The 21,137-nt window shown below is 38.5% G+C and overlaps 1 protein-coding gene and 1 long non-coding RNA gene across 11 annotated transcripts in view; one reads left to right on the top strand and one right to left on the bottom strand.

Annotated features, from left to right (window-relative positions):
* The window catches only part of FOXP2 (forkhead box P2), a 410,750-nt gene that overhangs the window by 187,364 nt on the left and 202,249 nt on the right, over positions 1-21,137 (top strand). The gene's annotated exons all lie outside the window — the stretch shown is intronic.
* On the bottom strand, positions 18,816-21,109 carry LOC109365798 (uncharacterized). The gene is made up of 2 exons (XR_014881902.1): positions 20,693-21,109; positions 18,816-19,088 (listed from the first exon to the last, which is right to left on the bottom strand). It is a non-coding gene; the product is annotated as an uncharacterized LOC109365798 (long non-coding RNA).

The following is a 21,137-nucleotide window of genomic DNA, read 5'->3' as shown; positions in this document are numbered from 1 at the left end:
TAGATTTAATGGAAAGTGATGAAATTTCAAATTTAATTTCTAGGTAATTGTTGAGAAATACTAGCTTTTAAAGACAACCCATAGACTCTGCTCCTTTTACCTGTAGGGTAAAATACCACTTTCTGATGAAAGTTCTTTAAAAGCATCATAAAGCATCTGTATAACCTGATCTAGACTTTTTCCTAGTTTCCAAAGATTTGACCTTTCTCTTCCTTCTAAGCAAATGGAGGTGATTGTATACATTCTTAATTGAAATGGCCAGTTTCAATCCACTGTCAAATATAGTAGAACAAAGGCATATGCTTCCTTCTCTTTTTTGATTTTGTAAAATTTTGTTGACTTCCTACTATTACAAAAATATCTGGATTTTAAGCAATTTAAATAATTCTAGAATAATTGGGAAACCAATAAATAATGGTGGAAAGAGAGAGATGCAACCTGAATACAGTTCCTAGTGTTGTTCAGGTGTCTATCATATTGACCAGTCCATTTTAAGATGATGCTTTATTTTATTATTTTAATATGCATCCTCTTTACCAATGTGAGAAAATTAGGCAAAGAAAGAGAAAGAAAGTCAAGGAAATGCACCCAGCATAGAAGAAATAAAATAATAATAGGATTAACAAACAATCAGAGAAGCATGATCAGACCTCTGATATATAGAAGGAAAAACAGGGTAATGAAGTAAAATAATTAAAGGATACAGGACTAACTTCAGATAGAACTTCTCTTTCATACGCTGTAGACTGCAGACATTTCAGCATGTCTAGTTTTGATCTGTGTACATTTGTTGGGCTCTAAAGGAGACTCTCATGACTTGGTTAAAATGTTTAAACATGCTTGGGTAGGCAGGTGGGCAAAGTGACTTTTGCAAATTATTAGCCTGAGTGGCAGGTAATCGCCCTATTCTTAATATTTAAGTGCATGCAGTGCTGCTCAAAAGCAATTCTCAGCATCTTGAAAATGTATATCAGTTGTTGCAATATTTTCAACATCATTTTTTGAAAGAGCATCTTAGCTTTTAAGTAGCATGAACTTAATCAGTGGTCTGGTGTTTTTTTTTCTTATATCTACATTATATTTAAAGACATTAATTAGAGCTTGAATGGCATGTAATATTCAGATAAAGGGTCTGATTATTATGTGAATGTTTGTGAAATCTAATGCAGTGGCATGCATAGATATTCTAATAATAACTTTAGATGAAGAATGTTTTTATTTTTGGAGCATAATGTTAATTCAAAATACATACATTAGTCTTATCCAGCATCATTGTCAAGGTATGCTTGGACTTCTTCATTTAAGATAGATCTGTCCATCTTCTGCAATCCTTGAGTAGATAAGGAGAATTTTCCCTGGGCATTTCAGTTCTATCCAAGGGACCAGCTGGACTTAATCACTTGATGGACTATGCAAGGACTGTGCATTCATAAAGTGAACACACCGGGTGCATTTTTAGTTTATAAGCTTCCATCTTCTTGAGCTGAACATCCCCAGCTTTTCCAGCTCATCTTTTATATTAGCAGAGATTTTTTTTTTAGTGAAAATTGATGACACCATGTAAGAATAGCAACAGAATTAGTGAAGAATGGTAGATAAGGAAATATATGTTGTAAAACTCGGTGCAAAAACAATTAGAATGAAATGAACAACTGAGGGAAAGTATAATGTATCTTTAAATTATTCCACAATGTGTCTTTGATCAGATTATCAGCTCTTTGGTGGTGGTGTCTCTGTGGCATTGCTGTGGTTCATACAGTGCCAACAGCAGTGGGGCCACTCATCTGGTGCCTCCAGCCACGTGTGGTAAACATATTTATGAGAGCAAAGATAACGTTGTCCTGTTGTTCTTGTGTGTATTTACTAGATAAATGAATAAGCTGCTAACTCCAATGTAACCAATGTATCCGGTGTTGTAAGTGCAACTGTCAATGAAACCTAACTAATCATAACTAATCCTTTGCTAGTTTTCCTAACAAGGAAGGATAATCTTTTCTAGCTGCTTATTTCCTGTAACTTTACATACCTTAATTAAAAAATTGTTCTCCTCACGATGTTGATGACCATGAGGAGATCAAATCAATTCCTTCCCTTTCACTGAAAGAAAGAAAACCCAACCCAATAACCTCCTAAAGTTCATTCTAAGATAGCATGCCATTTTCAGTCTACTGAGTTAATAAGACTGGAAATGCAATTTCATATTTTTCATGCTCTACTTAGGCCTTCAGCATGAAATACTCTCCAGTGTTATCTGTAATAGACTAGAAGACAGGTTCAGAGTACCACCAGCTCCTTTCTCAGATGCATGGTACTAGAAGAAGTATCTCTAAGGAAGATCTTTGCTTCGAAGTTTCACACAAATAGAAGATGCTTGGGTGTATTCATTTTATTTTGAAGAAGGTACTATTTGAGCTACGATCTCCTTGCTAGTTCTAATTGTCTTGTGAAAACATGGGGAGACATCATTCTCCCTGAACTGTGGGAGCACCTTTATGAACTTCTGAGCACACAAAAAGTATTGTTCCTTGATAGATGCTGTAAGATTCATTGAAAGTGCCAAGGCATTTGCCTGGCTTTTGTCACAGGAACTAGAACTATTCACTTTCTTAAGAACTAGGCAGAAGTAACATCTGAAATTAGGAAAAATGTATCCCATCTCACAATTTTCCTCATGGTATTTACATATTTTAACTCATTCCCTTTTTTTTTTTTTTGTCACTTGATCACAGCTTTTCGAGATCAAAATCTTTCTCATATTCATATCTATGGTGTTTTCAAATACTGTTATTCTACGCCTGTTACGTACCTTTGTTCAGTTGTTAAGCTTACTCCCATATGGGTGATGTTTTCCTGCATCTTGCCAGTTACACCTATGTCATATTAAAAAAACATAGTGTATCTTCTGAGGTTGGCACAGCACCCATCACTCAGCTCCTCTGTGTAGTGGCACTCCAATTTGACAACCTTGTCTTAGAGAATAAAGTTGAAAGGGTGACATCTTTTATCTAGATAGAGGAATGGATTCATCCCCATGTATCTGATTCTCTTACGTGTCTACTGCTGAGCAAAGTGACAAAAGAGAACAAATATCCGAACTGAATATCAGAATATCTCTTACTTTGGGATTGTATTTGTCTGTATTTCTGCTATGCTTACAATATTTGGAGTGTTTCAAAGCCATGAGAACAAACTCACGATACTTTGGTACATAGACATCCACTATCCACATCTCGTGAGTTGGAATTCCAATTAGTGAGATTAATGGGCTGAATTTGAGATGTGCTTGGTGACCAGAATCAGTTATCATCCCTGAAACTCAAATCCAAAAATGTTTTTCTATTAACAACTGAAATCTTAACTCCTGAGTCCCATTTCAGTGTTTCAGCCCCAGGCCAAGCATTTGGCTGTGAAAGCAAGGGGCTGGGGGGACAGGAAGGCACAGAGACACTCTGGTTGACTGAGTTAGGCTTGCTGGCTGTCTATGCTCCAAATTTAATCACGTGTATTTTTGCTTCTTTATTCTCCTCTTTCTTCAACTCTATCCCTCTTCCAAATGCTAAAATGCTATCTAATAATCACTAAATAAATGTGGAACTATTGTTCCACATAAAAATTAAAAAAAATTAAAAACTAAAAATCCAGTTCTGGGTTGGGAGTTCTTGCAATTGGATATTAGGAGAAATATGCATGATTAGTAAGGTTTTTTTTTGTTGTTGTTGTTGTTTTTTTTTTTTTTTTGGTATGTGTTTGTTTTGTTTAAATTGAAGGACATAAAAATATGGAAGTGCTATGAACAGATCAAATAAGATTGAATATATTTGAAATAAATATTTTTATTAGTGTTCTAAAGCTGCTAGCACTAAAAAAAAACAAAGAATGACACTCTCCTATTTTATTCTTTCTAATGATAAACTTAATCACCTTCAAAGAAAATTAACATAGGGAATATAATGTATTTTTGAGAAAGATTTGAAGCAGCCTTGTAATTTACAACTGTTTTTTCATTTTTTTGTTCTTTTTTCCAACCATGGTGATTCTCCTTTAAATATTTTACAGTGTATTTGCAAAAGTTATCAGTCAAGTAATGCAGTATAATTGATTGTTTAATGCCTTTAATGCCACACTGAAATTGTAATACTCGAGTATTACATATTTCAAGTGGAGGGAAAGAAAACTAAGTTGAACTCAGAAAAGCAGGAGTCTTGCAAATAAATGAGTAGAAGAATTAAATTCTGTATCTGAATAATTTTATTCTGAAGTACAGCTTTACTTTAAAAGTATGAAAGAGATGACATTTTCCCTGCCTAGAGAAGGAAAAAAATGCACATTCTGAGACTGTTTCCCCCATCTTTTCTTATGCAGAGGTTTTATCTGCTGTTTAATGGGTAAACTTACTGTGAAGTATAGTTGCTTGTTTAACTTTACCCCTATTCAAGTCTTTGATTTTGGCAGGTTAGTTAATTCAAATAAAATTTGTGAAGTTAAGCACTTTCAAGAAAAGGCATAGGAGAACCTAATTTAACCTAGAGTGTCTCTTTTATTCTTCTGTTATTCATTTGAAGTGCCCTATCAGCTTGAACTGACCAACTTCAGTCATTTTTACCCTTTTATTTTTTTCTCTAATGTAAACTGAAATTCCCTGCTGTTCGTGGTATTTTAGTGTTTAGCATCATTTAATGAGCAGGTATCATTAAACTTAAAAGGTCCTTTTCTGTATATCTCTGATTAGTTAGTGAAAGAACCAAAGAATTCCTCTAATTTATCTTTGCTTCCTTGTTATATTTTGATGTTGGCCCATTTTATGATTCTGTGCCTTTTTATGAAATACAAAATTATAATTTTGGTTTGAAAGTAGGACAGAAAGTAAAAAAAAAAAAATAAAATAGTGTCTAGCACTGAGAAAATGTGTAAGCTAGTACAGCTTGTTTACCAGTGAAGAGACTACTGTTTATTTTTTAAACTTTTACTTGTATAAATATATGTATATGCCTCTGGGGGCATGTGTGTATAGTTATATAACACATACATATATAAAATAGATACATATTCTAATTTAAGTATTCATTATCTATGCTTTCCAAATATACTTATTAACCCCTACCAATAACCTTTGCAGCTGGGTACAAGTATATTCAGCACAAAATTCTTCCTTTCTTGTACATCCAAAAATCCTATTGAACTCCCTATTGAATTTTCATTTTGAGTGAGTGTAGGATCAAGGACCAATTAGTTGATGATAGAAACTCTATGGAATGTAAAACCTGAAAATTGTTAGTTATTTAGGGCATTATACATGTTTGTAAAATAAGCTAAAGATAGCTTAACCAATGGCTTGGCTATCTTTAAAAAAGTCAGAATGACAGATTATTCTTCTTACAATACTCATTTGTTCAGGATTTTACAGTTTTAAGTCTTTGAGAAGAACAGTGCAATTTAAGATATGACTGTCATACTTGAAGGCTCATGTGCTGTTCGTTCAAACAAGGGTTTTCAAGATCGACTATTATTTGTTTATTCTATCAATTTCTTATTTTAATATCTTTAAGATCTAAATGATCTAATCAATACTAAAATGGATCATTTCTCCTGCTGAAATACTTGCCTAAGGTAATTCATCATTTGATGTAGATATTGTCACATTTTAAATAGTGACAGTTATGGTAATTGATTAATTCAATCCAATATACCATTCCAATATCCATTTCCCATTTTTGATGTGCTTAAAAAATAGTCGAGGATTTTGATTTTCATCTTATTTTCTTTTATGAAATAAAATCTGGGAGATAGAAACACTGCGTGAAGAAAAAATAATGAGGGTTGAATGGAAGTAAAGGTCAGATATTATGTAGAAAGTTGCAGATGGCACTGTATGTCATTAACATTGCTAACATCTAAAAAGATGTAACAGTGCTGCCTACTGGTAAGATGTAGTAGTATTAATGGATTAAAGTAAATGTAGTGAAATTATGTGTGCCATATTCTTCATTGTAACAACAGTGGTTTCTAGGTTTTCACATCCTGATAAGTATTGGCAACTTTCATGGTTTCGCATCAAGATTAATTACATATTCTTATATGTGTAACCTGCATGGAAATTAGATGTGCAAAACAAAAGATGTCATTATTAAGGTGTCGTTATATTTCGTGGACACCTGTAAAATTCTGTTCTACCATAATTCCATGCATTCTGAAATTTCTCTGGTGAAATTGACTGTTTTTAGATATAAAATTGGTTATATTGTCAGTGTTTCCCTAGTTGGAAATGAGAAACTGCATAAAAACAAAAACAAACAAACAAACAAAAAAGTTATTATTTGCAAAGATTTTCTTTGTAAAATGGTAGTAAATAAGAACAGCTAGTACTTGTAGTGCTTCTCATCCAAGAAAATGAATTTGCTCTATAAACTGCTCTGTAGTTTTCCTTTTAAAGATACGTAAATGGAGGCAGTGAATTACTAAGATTAATTTTTAGACTTCTTTGTCTAACTGTAAGCTCTTGATTTCAAGTTTATATGAAATTTTCAGGAGTTTTGAGTTCTTTGAGTATAGAGCATTTTCTGGAAATACCTAAGGGAATTAAGAGCTGGCCTCTATATTTATATTTTACAGTTTTAAAACAGGCACTGACATAAATATAGTAAAATATTCCATTTATATAAGCCAGGTGGGCAAAATTCAGATTTTTCCATGTTCAATATAGTGCTTTATCTATAAATGCTATTATACATAAATAAAGTCAAATTATTTACTTCCATCGATACAAGGAGCTCCCTACCTATCCACTTTAAAATATACACATTTTCTCCAGTGGTAATAAACGGAAGCTTTTTGAGACAACGGTGCTATTTGATGATTCTCCCGAAAGCAAAACGCAGAGGTCAAAGCAGCAATCTGCTATTCCTAGGGTGAGCTGCTTTACCCCAGAAGTAAGGAGAGGGAAATACTGAGTTCTCTTATCAGCAGGGCAAGAGTAATCATTGATATGCATACACATCTTCCCTCTTGTAGGGCCTCTTTCTTGTGTTGAAATACCTTCCCTGGGAGTCACCAACTGTAAGCCAGGGCTGCCTGCAGGAGCTCCGTATCAGTCATGGAGACGATTCAGGCAGCTAATGATACTTGTAGCTAATTATCTCGCGCCACCTTGTCCTTGATTATCTTCAGGGGAAAAGAAGGAGATGCTACAACAAGGAGCTGTTTGTGCCACCTTCTGCTAAGCCTCCACTTGAGGCATCTGTTGAGATAATGGGTAAAAAAAGGACTAGTTGCAGGAAGGCTGCCCCTTCTGCTCTTAAATTAAACTGTTTTTTGCTGTTGAATCTGGCAATTTATTTCAAGGTGATAGTGACACGCAACTTTCTGGATTGCTACAGAAATACAAGAATTTTGTGAGTATATAACAGTCAGTGAAATCAGTGCATAATTTTTAGAATGGAATGTTTGATCAAATATTAGTAACATTTAGGAACCATTTTTTACAACAAAATGTCCACTATGGTGTTGACATAATACCAGTCCAGGTTCTCTTGTATGTGTTTTATGCATCTCGTACCTGATTAACAAAGATGCTACTATGTTCCATATGCTTAAATATCATATCTCAAATACAATTTTGCATGTAAATATCTATATTACCACTCAAAGCCAGTAATTCCTTTAAAATGTATTCACTCATGCAAAGAAAATAGGGCTTAAACAGCATTCTCTCACCAGACTTTTACTGGTTTAGCTCAAAGTGAGAAAGACATCTCTTTTCTATTCTTCTCCAGCAATGTCTCTACCTTTCTCCTCTGAATAGCATTCCGGCCCTAACAGTGGATAAGTGCAGTCAATAAAAATTTGGGATCATGTTTATGTTTGATTAGTTTGTTTTTTATGTCTTATGATTTCATCTGACTGCCAAATCTAAGTAATTGAGCCCCGTGACACAAAGAATTCAGTACATCATAACATATTGACTGAGCAAGCACTAGTAATTACTGTATTAATGTTATTGTCTCTATATCCTAAGCAGGCATAATATGAAAATCAGATTTACTTTGTTGTAGCCATTTTTGCATTGTTCTAGGAGGATGAATACAGTAAGGAAAACGTCATCGTAGATTGTGTAATAAAATATCTGAAATTGTAATGCAGCCATGACAGAAATGCAGTTTAGCGTTATGCACTGTAGCATAATTCAGAACAATTAGATAAATTACTGTTAAAAACAGGTGAAAAATCCATTGCAGTGAATGCTTAGCTCAGAAGGGATAATCTTTTCTCTCACGCCTTAAAAACCAGAGTGGAAGACCAGAAAACTTCTAGGCTCATGATGCTTTCCATCATAAATTTTGAAATAAAGTAGGTTTGATTCAAAAACTTCTCAAAAATGTTTCTTCAACATATACTATGATCAGGGATGTTCAGGTGGAGCTTCAACTTGCTCTTCCTATATAAGAAACTCAGATTAGCCAGAATTAGAAAAGAAGGATAGAGATCCAATCTCTGTACAATTGGGTGGGGGTGTTGTGGGTATGACTCTTCCTTTGGTCTTCCAAAATGTGGCAAAGTCCATGTTCTACCAACTGCTTGGTCATTGGTTAACGTAAAGTTCTGTGACAAAAGCAGGATAACTGATTAGGCTTAAGAAAAATAGTTTTTGCTATGTTACCAAAAGAGAGTGACTTAGATCAATGGGATATCACTTGCAGAAAAGTAAGATACCCATGACCACCTTTCTGAGGAGGTAGAGAGCACTGAGAAAGTTTAGAACCCAAGGACAGCTGAAGGACCTTGGAGAATCTCAAGGAAGGAAATATGTGTGAATGGTTCTTACTTTGCTTGCAGCTGTATATGTCTAGTGGGTTTGTTTTGTTTTTTCGGTTTGGGTCTTTTTTGTGTGTGTGTGTGTGTGTGTGTGTATGTGTGAAGCAACAAAACAATCACTGGGATTAACTGTGGTTTCACTGGGCTCCCACTGCAACTGGACTGTGAAGCTGTTTCTAGACTGTAAAATAAGACATCTTCAGGATCATTCCTGCTACACAGAACAGCTGATGTTTATGTTGTGAATTCTCTGAGCTTCCAAAGCAATTTGTGGTGAGATCCACCTGTTTATTTGGAATGGTTCCTGAAATGTTCTCACTTCTGAGCTGTGTCTGCATATTTTCTAGAAGAATGCTAGTTGGCATGAGTGAAAAGCATTTCAGGAACAATTTTAACAATTTAAAATTTTAGTGAGCATATTCTAGTGTTTCTGGGCAGTATTTGATTTAGTGAAGATGGATCCACTGAATCCCTGGAAGTAGCAGCAAATGGTGACGTTGAGATCATGAACGAATCATTACTTGACCCATAGGAGTTGAGAAACTAGGGAGAGCTAAGCCTGATGAACATTCAAAGGAGCGACGTCAACCTGAACTTTGAGCTGTTACTAAATTTAATCAAAGGTTAAAAAGAAAGAATCCCTGTTATCAAACCAAGACCATTTTACATTTACATTGCAGTATTTTTTTATTGTGCCTCATCTTCTATATTGCAGAATTGGTACTGTCTTTATCAGTTGGTAAGAGATAGCCATGAGCTATGAAATTGTGTTTGGTGTTCCTTTTCAATCTCACTGGGGATCTGGTAGGGATATACCACTGGTGAAACACCTAAGGTGTGGAGAGAACCTCAGTGCATCTTTTCTAATCTCTCCTAGATATATATATTTAACTAATGAATTAAGAATTAGAGCAGAAAAATCAAGACAAATAGGATGTATTTGTAGTGAAGTTTTTTAAACGTTATGGTGGGATGAGCAGCGTGTTTCTCATGTTTTCTTTTATATTTAGAAAACAAACTTGATTTTGAAGTCAAACTTGGTCAAAATGATAATTTTGATTGCAAAATGTTTGCAAAGTTGCAGAACTGCTTTTCAATCTGCAAGATGCAATACATCTATCCTTCATGAATTAATGAAAAAAAAATGAATCACTGAAACCTTCGCACCAGTATACCAAAATTTTAAGTAAGGAGTGTTTTATGTATCAGTTATAGGTAAGGGCATTCATAGGTCCTCAGTTCAGCATTGTGATAAACTTCAGGGAACTTGCTTTTCCTAGTGAAGCTGGTGGGATACTTGGAAAGTAAAAGTTGTGAACACAATTGGAGTACCTTGCTGAATCAGATCATAGGAGGGGATGAGCCACCAGAAGCTATATAGTGACTTAGATGTTCAGTAACATTTTGTTTACCATGCTGTAGCTGCCACTTTGCCGGAGCGCGGAGCATTTACTGTAGAGCTTGCAGCTTTTTCACCTGTTTTCACTCCTCACCTCATTGTGCTTTTGAGGAAGTGTACCTGTGCTGCTGTGCTTTGTGCTCAGTGCACTGTTCTCATGGCTGCTAGGCATAATCCCTGCAAGCTTTGGAGCTCTGAAGGGCCCTATGTGCAAATTTGTGAATCACTAACTGCCTTCAGCATGTGGGGATATCACAGTGGTGCCTCTCAGTATATGCAGTAGCAGAACTTCTGGCACTTAAGTGACGTCTTTTCATCCAGGGAGGCAAAGCTTTGGAATACTTTCATAGACTTAGAGGCTTCAGTGCCACCTGGTATTTCAAGCACTTAATTGCTGTTTTGCAACTTGTCTGTGGGAACCAAGGCTGTCTTTCAAGTTGCTTTCAATGTGTTTGTGTTGTACAATGGAAGGTGATGTAGTACATGCTCATTCTACCTGAGCTAGTACTGATCCACACAAGTACTTCTCCATAGCACAGCTGCATGTCTGTGCAGAGACGCTCATTTTGGTATTAATGCTGAAAAGCCCTGCTGAGTTTCTGAGTTCCGTTCCACAGCTAGCTTGAATGCTGATGGCTTGTGTTATATTTAACTGCAGAGGGTAGTCATGCCTCTAGACTTCCAAGTGAGATGCTCTAGATTCTAAGTGGCTTCCGTGTTTGAAGAATTTGTCATCTTTTCTGTCAAATAAATGTAATTATTTTCTTGATAGAATTACAGATCTGTTGAGCAAAATGAGGAAAAAAACAAAACAAAACAAAAAAACCCTAGCGATTTGTTATAGCTTTTGGCTAAGTATTTTGTGAAGACAAACCCCCAAATAAATGAGTATGGTTAGAAGGACTATAAATAACAATATGGTAAGGTACGGAACTCGGTGAATCCTAGATCCCTTTGACATGTCTGCTCTTATTTAATGAATTATCCCGAGTATTTCCTCACAGCATTTTAGTGAAGTCCAAAGAAGATACTAATTGGTTAGAGTTGTCACCACTAACAGTGCTAAAAGAGTAAGAAAAGCTTTCAGCACACAGTAACTGTCTGTGTAGGGATAAGGAAGTCATGATTCTGTCACCATTAAATTAATCTTAGAAAGTCTATATCTAATCTCATATGCCATATCCTTTATTTTATATTTTAGCTATCAACAGTGCTTTCTTGAGTACCCATAAAGACCACAGTGGATGCAACAGTCACAGAACCAGAAAATTAGAATATTTTTCCCTCAAAACAGTTAATATACACAAGAGAGGGTAAATTGAATTGCTGGAACCTAGACAAAAGATACATTGGGGTGAGGAAATGACAGTGAGGCACACTGCTCTAGGTCTTAGGCCACCCTGTTTTTATTCCTGCCTCTGCTGCAAGCCTGTTACGTGACCTTGGTCCAGTCAGTTCCTTATCTTATGCCTCAGTTTTTTCATGTTAAAAAATGGGGATAGTGATACTGACTTGCTGATGAAAAATGCTTTACCAAATGTGGGTGCTATTATAAGCAGGTTATCAGATCACCGGGTCGGTAACTAATGGTTCATGAATTTGTAACTGTAATGTAAAGCTACGCAATTTGTTACTATGATTTACTACAGGTAATATATTCCATTTAAGCCTGAACCTTAGTTAGCCAAAACAAACATGATGAGTTTCAGGCAGAAAGATGTTTTAAATGATGATTCAAAAGACTTAATATACACATGTAATTTGACTATAAATTAAATGTGGAAAATTTTTTTAAACCATATCTAAAGCTGTTTGGAACAGATGCTGCAGTTCATCGCAACAGACAGTGTAAGAATGAGGAGTTACCTCAACAGTGTTGCTGAAGCTTAGGCAATGATACCCACATGAGCTATGAACAATTTGATCTGCATCTCACATTGCAGACCCACGAAGGCATGGCACTTACTGATGAAGCTTCAGCGTAACTCTACTGCACCAAGTTTTCTTGGCTAATATATGGGATGTATATCCTGTTCTGAAAAGCTGCTGTGTATCCTGTTCACATCTCACATCTAGCATAGCGCAGTTCCTGCCTGGTTGCAATACTTCACATTTGACATTGGTGAGCTTCTGGATGAGATTCTTCACCTCACTCCTCTGGCCTATTGAGCTCCCTCTGAAAGGCAGCTTCCACATCCCCTCCATCACCTCAGTTTGGTACCATCCGTGAATGTGTTCCGTGCACTCCATTCTGTTGCCTGGGCTGATAACAGATTTTAAATGGTGTTAGCCCAAGCCATGTTTTCTGGAAAGCATCTGTAGTATCTGGCTGTCAGCTGGTTTTCACACAGCTCATGCCAACAAATTAAAAAAAAAAAACATGCTGGAGAAATATCGTCCTAGTTGTGTAGAGGCTGATGAGCAGAGTGTAGCCGCTTCAGTGAAGGGAGAGCTCTTCTGCATGCCAGAAATTATAGATGTCTCCACAGTGTGATGCAGTCAGACCTCTTAAGAGGCTGCAGTACAGAAATAGGGCAATTATCTGAAAGTGTTAACATGCACAGGCCTCAAAGATGTAAGAATAGGAATAGGAAAGGAGGCTAATATGACACATAAACAGTTGGCTGAATATCAATTACAAGTGATTAATGAGAAATGTGAAACAGTGTCTTCTACAAGAAACATCTAAGTTCAGTCTAGTCAAAATCTTACTTTTTTCACTTTTGTTCACTGTGAAAGATAGCCGCTGCATCTTCAGATAGTGCCATGTTTTCTGCTATTTTTGTATGTTTGGTATTTTTGATGTCTGTGGCTATTAAAGGCTGCATTGTTACATACTGTTCTTGTGGGCTTCACACCTGAGACTGCAGCCAGAACTAGAACAGAACTGAAATACAATGGAAGCTTAGGTTGGATAGCTACTAAATACAGTTGCATATTTCAATTAAACATTATTGTGTAGCTTTGTTTATGGAATACATTTTCTCTCATTTACATTCTTATCACTGTGTGATCTGCATAGCTTTTTCCAACATTGCATTTTGTCTGTAAACACTGTTTTTTTTTTTCCTCTAATGTTAAAAGGAAAAAAAATAAGGCTATCAGCTTGAAAAAGGTTTCTTTTTAATGACTGGACCCGAAACGTCAAGGAAATCCACACTTCTGCCTAATCCTATATAAAATCCCATTAAATAGTGGCTCCAATGAAATGTAGAACTGAATTAGCTTCCAAGTATGCAGATCTGGTGATACTTGGGATAGAATTCTCTGTTTGTAAGTTTAATGCTTCCAACACTCCATATACTCTGTACCACTAAATCAGTGTAAGCCTGGTGCAGTAGCATAATCTGCTTTACTAGTTAAAGTTTAAAGTTAATCTTTTAAATATCTCTTTCTGCCATTCTGTCTTGGTAGTGCTCTTTTATTCTAATGCTTTCTCCAGGTATACTAGCTCTTGCAGTTAGTTATCATTATTTATTCAAGTTGCCATCCAACTAACACAAAATTAACGAAACCCATTTCTAAGCGGAGTGTCTGGCACTCTTTTTGCTGCAGTGGTGTGCACCTGTTTATACTAGGCCAGAATTTGCCCCAAATGTCTCATTTAAGGAACAACATCAATGATAATTTCGACTACTCTCGTGCCAAATCCTGTCAAAACATTTTTGTTTCTGCACATCATCATTATTCGTTTATGACTGCATGGCCGTGGGAAAAAGATTTCTTCATTAATTACAGACGTGGAGCCTGCAGAGGGAGCTCAAACCATTGTTTATGTGGGCCTCACTAAAATAGCAATTTTCTTACACAGGCATTAGAGTGGGCTTGTTATTTAAATATATCAGAAATTTCTTCTTCAGTCTAAAAGGCTTTTACATTTGGAACCTAGCTATTTTGAAGATACATGTGCAAGTAAATGAATCTGAGAAGTGACAGGGAAGAGTGAGGAGTTCTGGGATTTGGTAGGTGGAACTGTTTGAAATCTCTAGAGCTGAAACATCCATGTCTCCAAGTCTTCCTTTTCAGTCCTCATTCAGGATGGAAAATTGCTTTGCTAGTCCCTGGGCTTCCAGGTCAGAGCCAAAAAAAATGCAGAAAGAACAAATCAAAATCTGTGAACTGAAACTTTGACCAGGAACATGCAGCTGGGACAAATGAAGTCAGGAATAGACAAGCAAAGGAGGCTGCTGCAAGTCTTGGTGAAGGAGAGGGAACCAAGATAGTTTGGATGTGAGCAGTTGACAAAACTTTTGGTTGAGTGAGATCTTCAAAAAAATATTTGTTTTGATTTGGTGACAGTGAATACGTTTCGTCATGAACATCATGAGGGAAGAGAAGTACGTAACTACCACTGGAAGGAACTAGTAATACTGCTACTAAATCATCGGGGAAGGATACATGAAAAAAAAAAAAAAAAAAAAAACAACCCAAAAAAACAACTGTGCAAGTCTGACCAACATTAAAATGATGGGAGTGTTGAGAAGGACACAGTGCACCCCTTAGGCATGCCCTTGGCAAGCAAGGTAAGGGCTGGGGTTGAAGCAGTCAATGTCCCTGTTGCCACTCTTGGGATTCCCCATCTTTGGTTGGCTTCTACCTAGCAGCTGTGAAGCACATTAATCTTCCCATCCTTCTGTGGCTACCAAAAATGAGAAATAACTCTTATTTTCCTGTCCTGTCAGATGTTCTGGCTTTTCAGAAGACAGGAGTGTGTATATAACCAGAGTCTTTGAGTTGGCACTGCCTTTCCTGCCCAAGTTGGCTGCTGTGAAGGCAAGAAGTATCTGCTATTTTGTTCAATTTTGAGAATCTTTTAATAATTCAGGATAGAGGAATTGTTTTAGTGGTGGTGTTAGGGTTTTTTTGGTGAAAATAGGTTTTCTCAATAATTTACTCTTCCTTGCAGTGAGCTCTGGCATGCTCTTACAACAACCTGAAGTTAAGATTAGCTTTCATAGCTGATCACTAGTTGCAACGATCTAACAGAGGCGAAAGAAATCTGTTCATTTCTCAGTCTTTCTGTTGAAATGGTAAGGTTAACCAGACTCAGTAAGGCAGATGGTATGTGAGTTAATATTTGAAAAACTGACTTGTCAGTGATAATCTAAACTGTGCTTTCAGGGGCAGGGTTTCACCTATCCTTCAGGATTCTTTTACATCTTGTGTATATGACTGAGAATTTTTAAGTTCTCTTTTCAGCTCTGAAAAGTGTAGGCTATTTGGTTGCCATTGAGTAATATCTTTCTAAATGGCTTGTATTATTCAGATCTTCTTTAATTTGCTAAAATAAACCTTGAGTCTCAAGTGCTTATTGTAAGTTTCCTACTTGAAAATGATGTGGCTATATTAACATGACTTTTGATGAACAAAATATTGGTGATAAATATTTGTGAGCAAGAGCAATGGATCATCTACCCAAGTGAATTTTAAATATGGAAATGAAACTCAGTTTTCTTTCCAGTAGCATCTCTAGTTCCACAGACATCGTAGGTTCCTGGTGGTAATCACACACTGGTCTCTAGCATTGGGAGAAAAAAGAAGTAAAGTAGAGATGTAGATCCCCACCCTCAAATCTATTTTAGTTTGTTTTATCATCAAAACCTCTCCAAGTTTCAAGAATAACCAGGATCGGGACTTTTTTTTTTTTTAATTTTATTTTTATTTTTAATTTATTGCAAACAGAGCTTTAAGGAATATATCTGTCCACTTTACTGTTTTTAATATTGTATCCCTGGTCACATGCTATAAGTGAAATCTGTTATTAACCTGTTGGGTCCTGACTGCTTGTATGTTGCACTGTCATGGCATTTTTCTATTTGAAACAAAATGTGAACTATCTTGAATATAGGTCACTCCAAAAGTAATGCCTCCTATTTATTTCCATGGAACCTACAGCTGATACAAAGAGTACAGTAACACTATTTGATAAAGCAAATTCCCAACTAAAAAACAATATTTTTTAACAGTCGTTTTCATCAACAATGAACGAGAGCCTGTATGCTGTGCTCTTCAAATCTGCACCAGCGGAGGTGACCACTGTCACTGTCGACACTGCTGAAATGCACCACTTCACTGTACTCACCTCCACTCTTTGGTCTCCATATGTTCAGCAAGCATTGATGAATGTCAATGAGTGCCATTTTTTCCTCATGGGGGAATTCAGTAACACGCCTCTACTTCAAATGCACTTCCATGTCAGACCTCATTTTGTCAGACTGCCCCTCTGCTGCCATCTGTTGCGTGGCAACAAAATGAAATGGAATGTTTGTGGGAAGGTTCAATCTCTACTGCCTGCCACCAACATCCACTTCTGATGTCGTGGACCAACATAATAAAATAGGAGACATTACTTTCGGAGCAACCAGCCCTCATACATAGGTAACAAGCTTTCTATCTGCAGCAGGTAATTTTAGAATGGTCAGGCAGTTAACCATTTTTACTGGCTTTTTTTTCAGCAGCAATAAAGTGATGTAGAGTAAGTGTTAAAGTCATATAAGTTTCCACAAAGATGTTGGTAATACAGTTTGTTAATCTTCTGACAGAGAAAAAACAGTAAGAATTGACATAACATTAACAATTGAGGTGTTTGGGTTTTGAGTGGAATCAACCATAACCATCACAGGGAATCATAGACTTTATTTTTGTCATTCATAAAGTGAAAGACAGTTTGAGTACAACCTGTGCACGTGAGTTTCATGTGTGATGTGTACCGGCTGCTTGGCTTAGCCTGTCCCCTGCTGGTGCCTGTGGTCCCCTTACGTCTTTCTTTGTTTCCATTTGGAGCCAGGCTTTCTCCTGAAGTTTATTCTCTCCAGGAAGCGCAGCAAGACAGGACTGTTCACCTCTGGATCCACTCCAGCCAGACTGACCCAGGACAATCCTTCAAGATGAGTCTTGTGCCCTTGCTTGCCCTCACGTGTTCCAGCACCATGCTGAAAGGGACACAACTCACACCACTGTCATCGCACTCTAAGACCTCTCGCTGCTGATCTGTGGTCCAATCCTCTCAATATTTAGGGCACTTTGAACGGAAAATGAATGAAAAATAATTACTGTACTTTGTCTCTTGTGGTCACCTCGAGTGCAAAGGAGCTGCAGGCCAAGCTGCATAAATTGCAGATGTGGTGGCTGAGGCAGCCCAGCCCCGAGCTGTGTGTACGTGTGCCAGGCCTCACACACTGCTGCGGGCCTGGGGCCGCCTCATGGCATTGTCCTCAAAGATATCGCAGGCATGGGGCTGAATCACCACACATTTTTGCAGTATGCTCCTGAATTACCCCAGTGGGATGGCAGCAGCGGGAAATCCATCTGTGTTGCAGAGTGAGCTTCGTTCGCTCAGTAAGTTTTGGGCTGCCAGTCACAATGTCCTAAGAATGGCAAAACTCCACCTCTAGCTAGCACCTGTGGCTGTCATGCTCAGCTCTTGTCTGCATGCAGCAAACAAAAGGCAGTGGTGTTGGAAAACTGAGAATTGATACGTAGCTTCCAGGGACCAGGCAATTGGTCCTGCCTCTTCTCTATACACACGTGCAATTGCTGCCAATGCTAATTGCTGTTAACTGAGTACACTGGGGAAAGAAAGCTTGCTAAACAAGCTTTACTTCGAACAGTAGAAATTTGGAGGGCCTGCTTGAAAGTTGTTCACTCCTTCTTCTTTAATTTGATTATCCTTGTTACATATCCTTTATTACCATACAGCTTGAACAGGAACAGTGCAATTCTGATACCTAACTGTCTGACCCTGGTAGTGTAAACATAGGCAGTAGCATTTGTATGTTAGGGAATAAGTGACAAAATTATACTTCAGATTATTTTTTTTTTATGATTAAATATGATAATGTGTATTCTGTGATCCAATATATTGTATCATGTGAAGTTGTACAATTTACACCTGGTAGCTGTTCTGTAAACCCATGACTGTGCTCCTGCCAACAACTCTTACTGAAGAAGTCTGTACTCTCGTGAGTGTAAAGTTTCTGCAAGGTTAAGCCTATGACTTCTAGTTTTCAGTATTTAAATCAATATGGGGATTTCCTAAATACTGTCCACACATCTTGGAATTTGTGACTTGATGATGCGTTCTGTTCGCATCTCTTCCCTTTAGTTCCTTCTGGTGCTCAGGACTGTTATTAAATCAGTTCGTCAGCTTTTCAGTGTGAGGTTTGCTTAAAGATCATGCAGTACTAGATAGCATCCAACTGTTGCAAGAGCTGACAGTTGTCCAGAGGATTACAACTGTGATCATATCGAGTTTGGGGGGATCCTGACCTGTTATATGTTCTTTTGCATAATTGTTTCTGGAGGCAAAAGGGCAGGAAGGGTACAGAATTAGAGCAACGCATTTGATGGGAACTTGTCATCTGAAAAACAGTTTGCATTGCCTGTCATCTTTTGTTTGGTAGAAAACAGGCTGTGACATAATACCTGTCACTGCCAGCGGGTTTTTCTCTGCACCCTGGAGTGAAAAATCCCATTCAGTAGCAGCTGTAGGTCTAGACTACCTATGTGACTGCACAGGACCGGTGGTTTTACAGGTCTGTATGTGCATGCAGGGGCCCACCTGCCCCAATTAGGGAGGGATGGAGATTTAAAGAAAAACAAACAAACAAACAAAACCAAACAATTTAATGACAGCCTTGGTGCTGGGAGAGGAGACTGGGAAATGTCTTCTTAGTTTTCTGTTGGGCCAGGAAGGATTTTGTGAAGAAGAGATAGGGATGAATACCAAAAGCTCCAGGTGTACATCTGGATCATTAACGTAGAGCTGCTCCGAATGCTGGTGTTCCAAGCAGGAAACTTGCACTGGACGGCATCGCCAGTTGTGTTGTGGTGAGAAGATGGCAGGTGAAAGGCGGAGAGAGATTACGTAATGCCTCCACACCTGAAAATACATTATTTGTTTAATTACAGAACAGTGCTCAGTGTTGTGACATCTGTGGGGAATTTCTGCCTTCGAATTAATTCTAATCTGCGTAACAGAGTAGGTGTATGGACTGTTTTATTTAAGAGTGCGGAGTGTGTTTTAGGGGCTGATGACGATGATGATGAGAATTCGGAGGATTAAAAGCCTTTGGCAAACACAGTGGTATCCCGGCCCTCGAGAAGCACAGCCTCCAATTACTGCGCTTCTGTGGTTCCATTTTTGCTGTAGTGTACATGCAGTTGAAATGGTCGTTTGTTAGTTTATTTCCGACTTGGGTTTTGGTCAGTATTTTGTTGTCTTTATCAACGCTTGGTAGGAAATATTTAGGGCTGAACTCAAGGTTAATGTCATTTTAACCAGCCAAACTTGAAGTCCCTCTGCTAGAGCTTTGTGGCAGAGGCACCTATCGCTTGATAGCTGTGTGAAACTGTTGCCTACAGAGATGGGCTCTTGACACTGTCTGCCAGCCTCAGGCTGTCCGCTTTGTGTCTGCTTTAATTGAAAATTAATAGTTAGGGGGTTGCTATGGAAATGATACCATTGCTTGCAGACAGCAAACCCAGCTTTTTGCAAAGAGACACTAGTGGTATTGTTTGTCCTTGTTGACCTCAGAAGTTCAAAAGCCTGGAGGAGGAAAGGAGATGCAAATATTTTACTTAAAAAAATTAATTTGCATATTTATAACGTTATTTTTGAATGTCAGAGACATCAAGTTTTTTTTAACAAACTTTTGTGGGTAAAAGCAGGCTTTTAAATGTGATGTCAATTGTTGTTACGCTGCCTCGCAGGTTGGTGAGGCAGTGTTGCTGAAGAGCATATTATGTTATCATTGCGGTGAATGTAAACAGATTTGTGCGAAAATGTGATTTGACTGATGTGATAATGGAAACTATCATTTATTTCCTCTGGAGTACATAAAGTCATTCGAATCATTGTATACATTACGCACAGTTTCTTTACTGAAAGGTAACAGCGTGGACAGTTGGGGAAAAATAGAAATATGAAGAAAGTAGATCGGAAAATCTTTTCAAAAGGGAGGGAGCCACCAAACAGACTGCACGGAGCACCGAACTCGAATTTAAACTCCTTTTTTTTTTTTTTTTTTTTTTTTTTTCTTTCCACCTCGGTGCTGCCTGAACCGGAGTTGGACATAGGAGACGTCATGTGATGGCAGGCTTTGCTCGCTTTGTTCATTCCTGCGCTAACGCATGTGTTCCTGGCGGCGTGCGCTCCCAGCGCAGCGCAGCGCAACCCGCGCCGGAGCCGGGGCCGGAGCCGGCCGCGCAGCGAGCGCCGGGAGCGGCGCGTCTGAACGCTTTTCCCGAAGGGAACGGGCTCTTCCCGGACCTCCGCTTTCCAGCGCCCGAGCGCTGCCGCCGCGCGAGTTAATGAGTAAATTTTTTTAATACGGAGTGAAGAAAAATAGCTGCCACGCGGAATATTAAACTGTTCCTATCGCGGTGCGAAAGAATAAGTGCTTTCAGTTCATTTCAGAGGAGGCGGAGAAACGGTGTAGCCTCAGGGGTTGAAGGTGAAATGTGAAATTTGCTGTAATTACTTACCCAAAATGTCTGTATTAAAGGCTATTAGAAGCAGTTATTTTAAGTACTTCGCGCTCCGCCGGCTCCCCCTCCGCCCGCGCTCCGCGGGCGCTGCCGCGGCGGGGCCGGGGGCGCGGGGCCGCCCGCCGCATTGTCGGGCCCGTCCGCCGCCGCGCCGCCCCCGGGCCGCCGCGTGCCCCCGCCGCGCCGCCTTCCCGCGCCCGCCCCGGGCAGCGCCGGCCCCGCAGCCCGCGCCCGCCGCGCGGGGAGGGGGAAGCGCGGCGAACAAAGCTGCGGCGGGCGGGTGAGGCAGCCCGAGGAGCGGTAGTTTCCCGGCTGGCACTTTGAGGTTGCGATCCCCCCGCCTTTTATTCCGCCGGTGTCTGCACAAACACTGCTAGGCTACCTAGAGTACGAAATCTTAAAACTCCATGTGGTGTTGTGAGCTGGTAGCAGATGGACTTTC

The sequence above is a fragment of the Meleagris gallopavo genome, chromosome 1 (assembly GCF_905368555.1).
Source record: "Meleagris gallopavo chromosome 1, MGAL_WU_HG_1.1, whole genome shotgun sequence".
Lineage (NCBI taxonomy): Eukaryota > Metazoa > Chordata > Aves > Galliformes > Phasianidae > Meleagris > Meleagris gallopavo.
The sequence above is the reverse complement of the archived record's forward strand: the minus strand, read 5'-3'. Positions and strand labels throughout refer to the sequence as shown.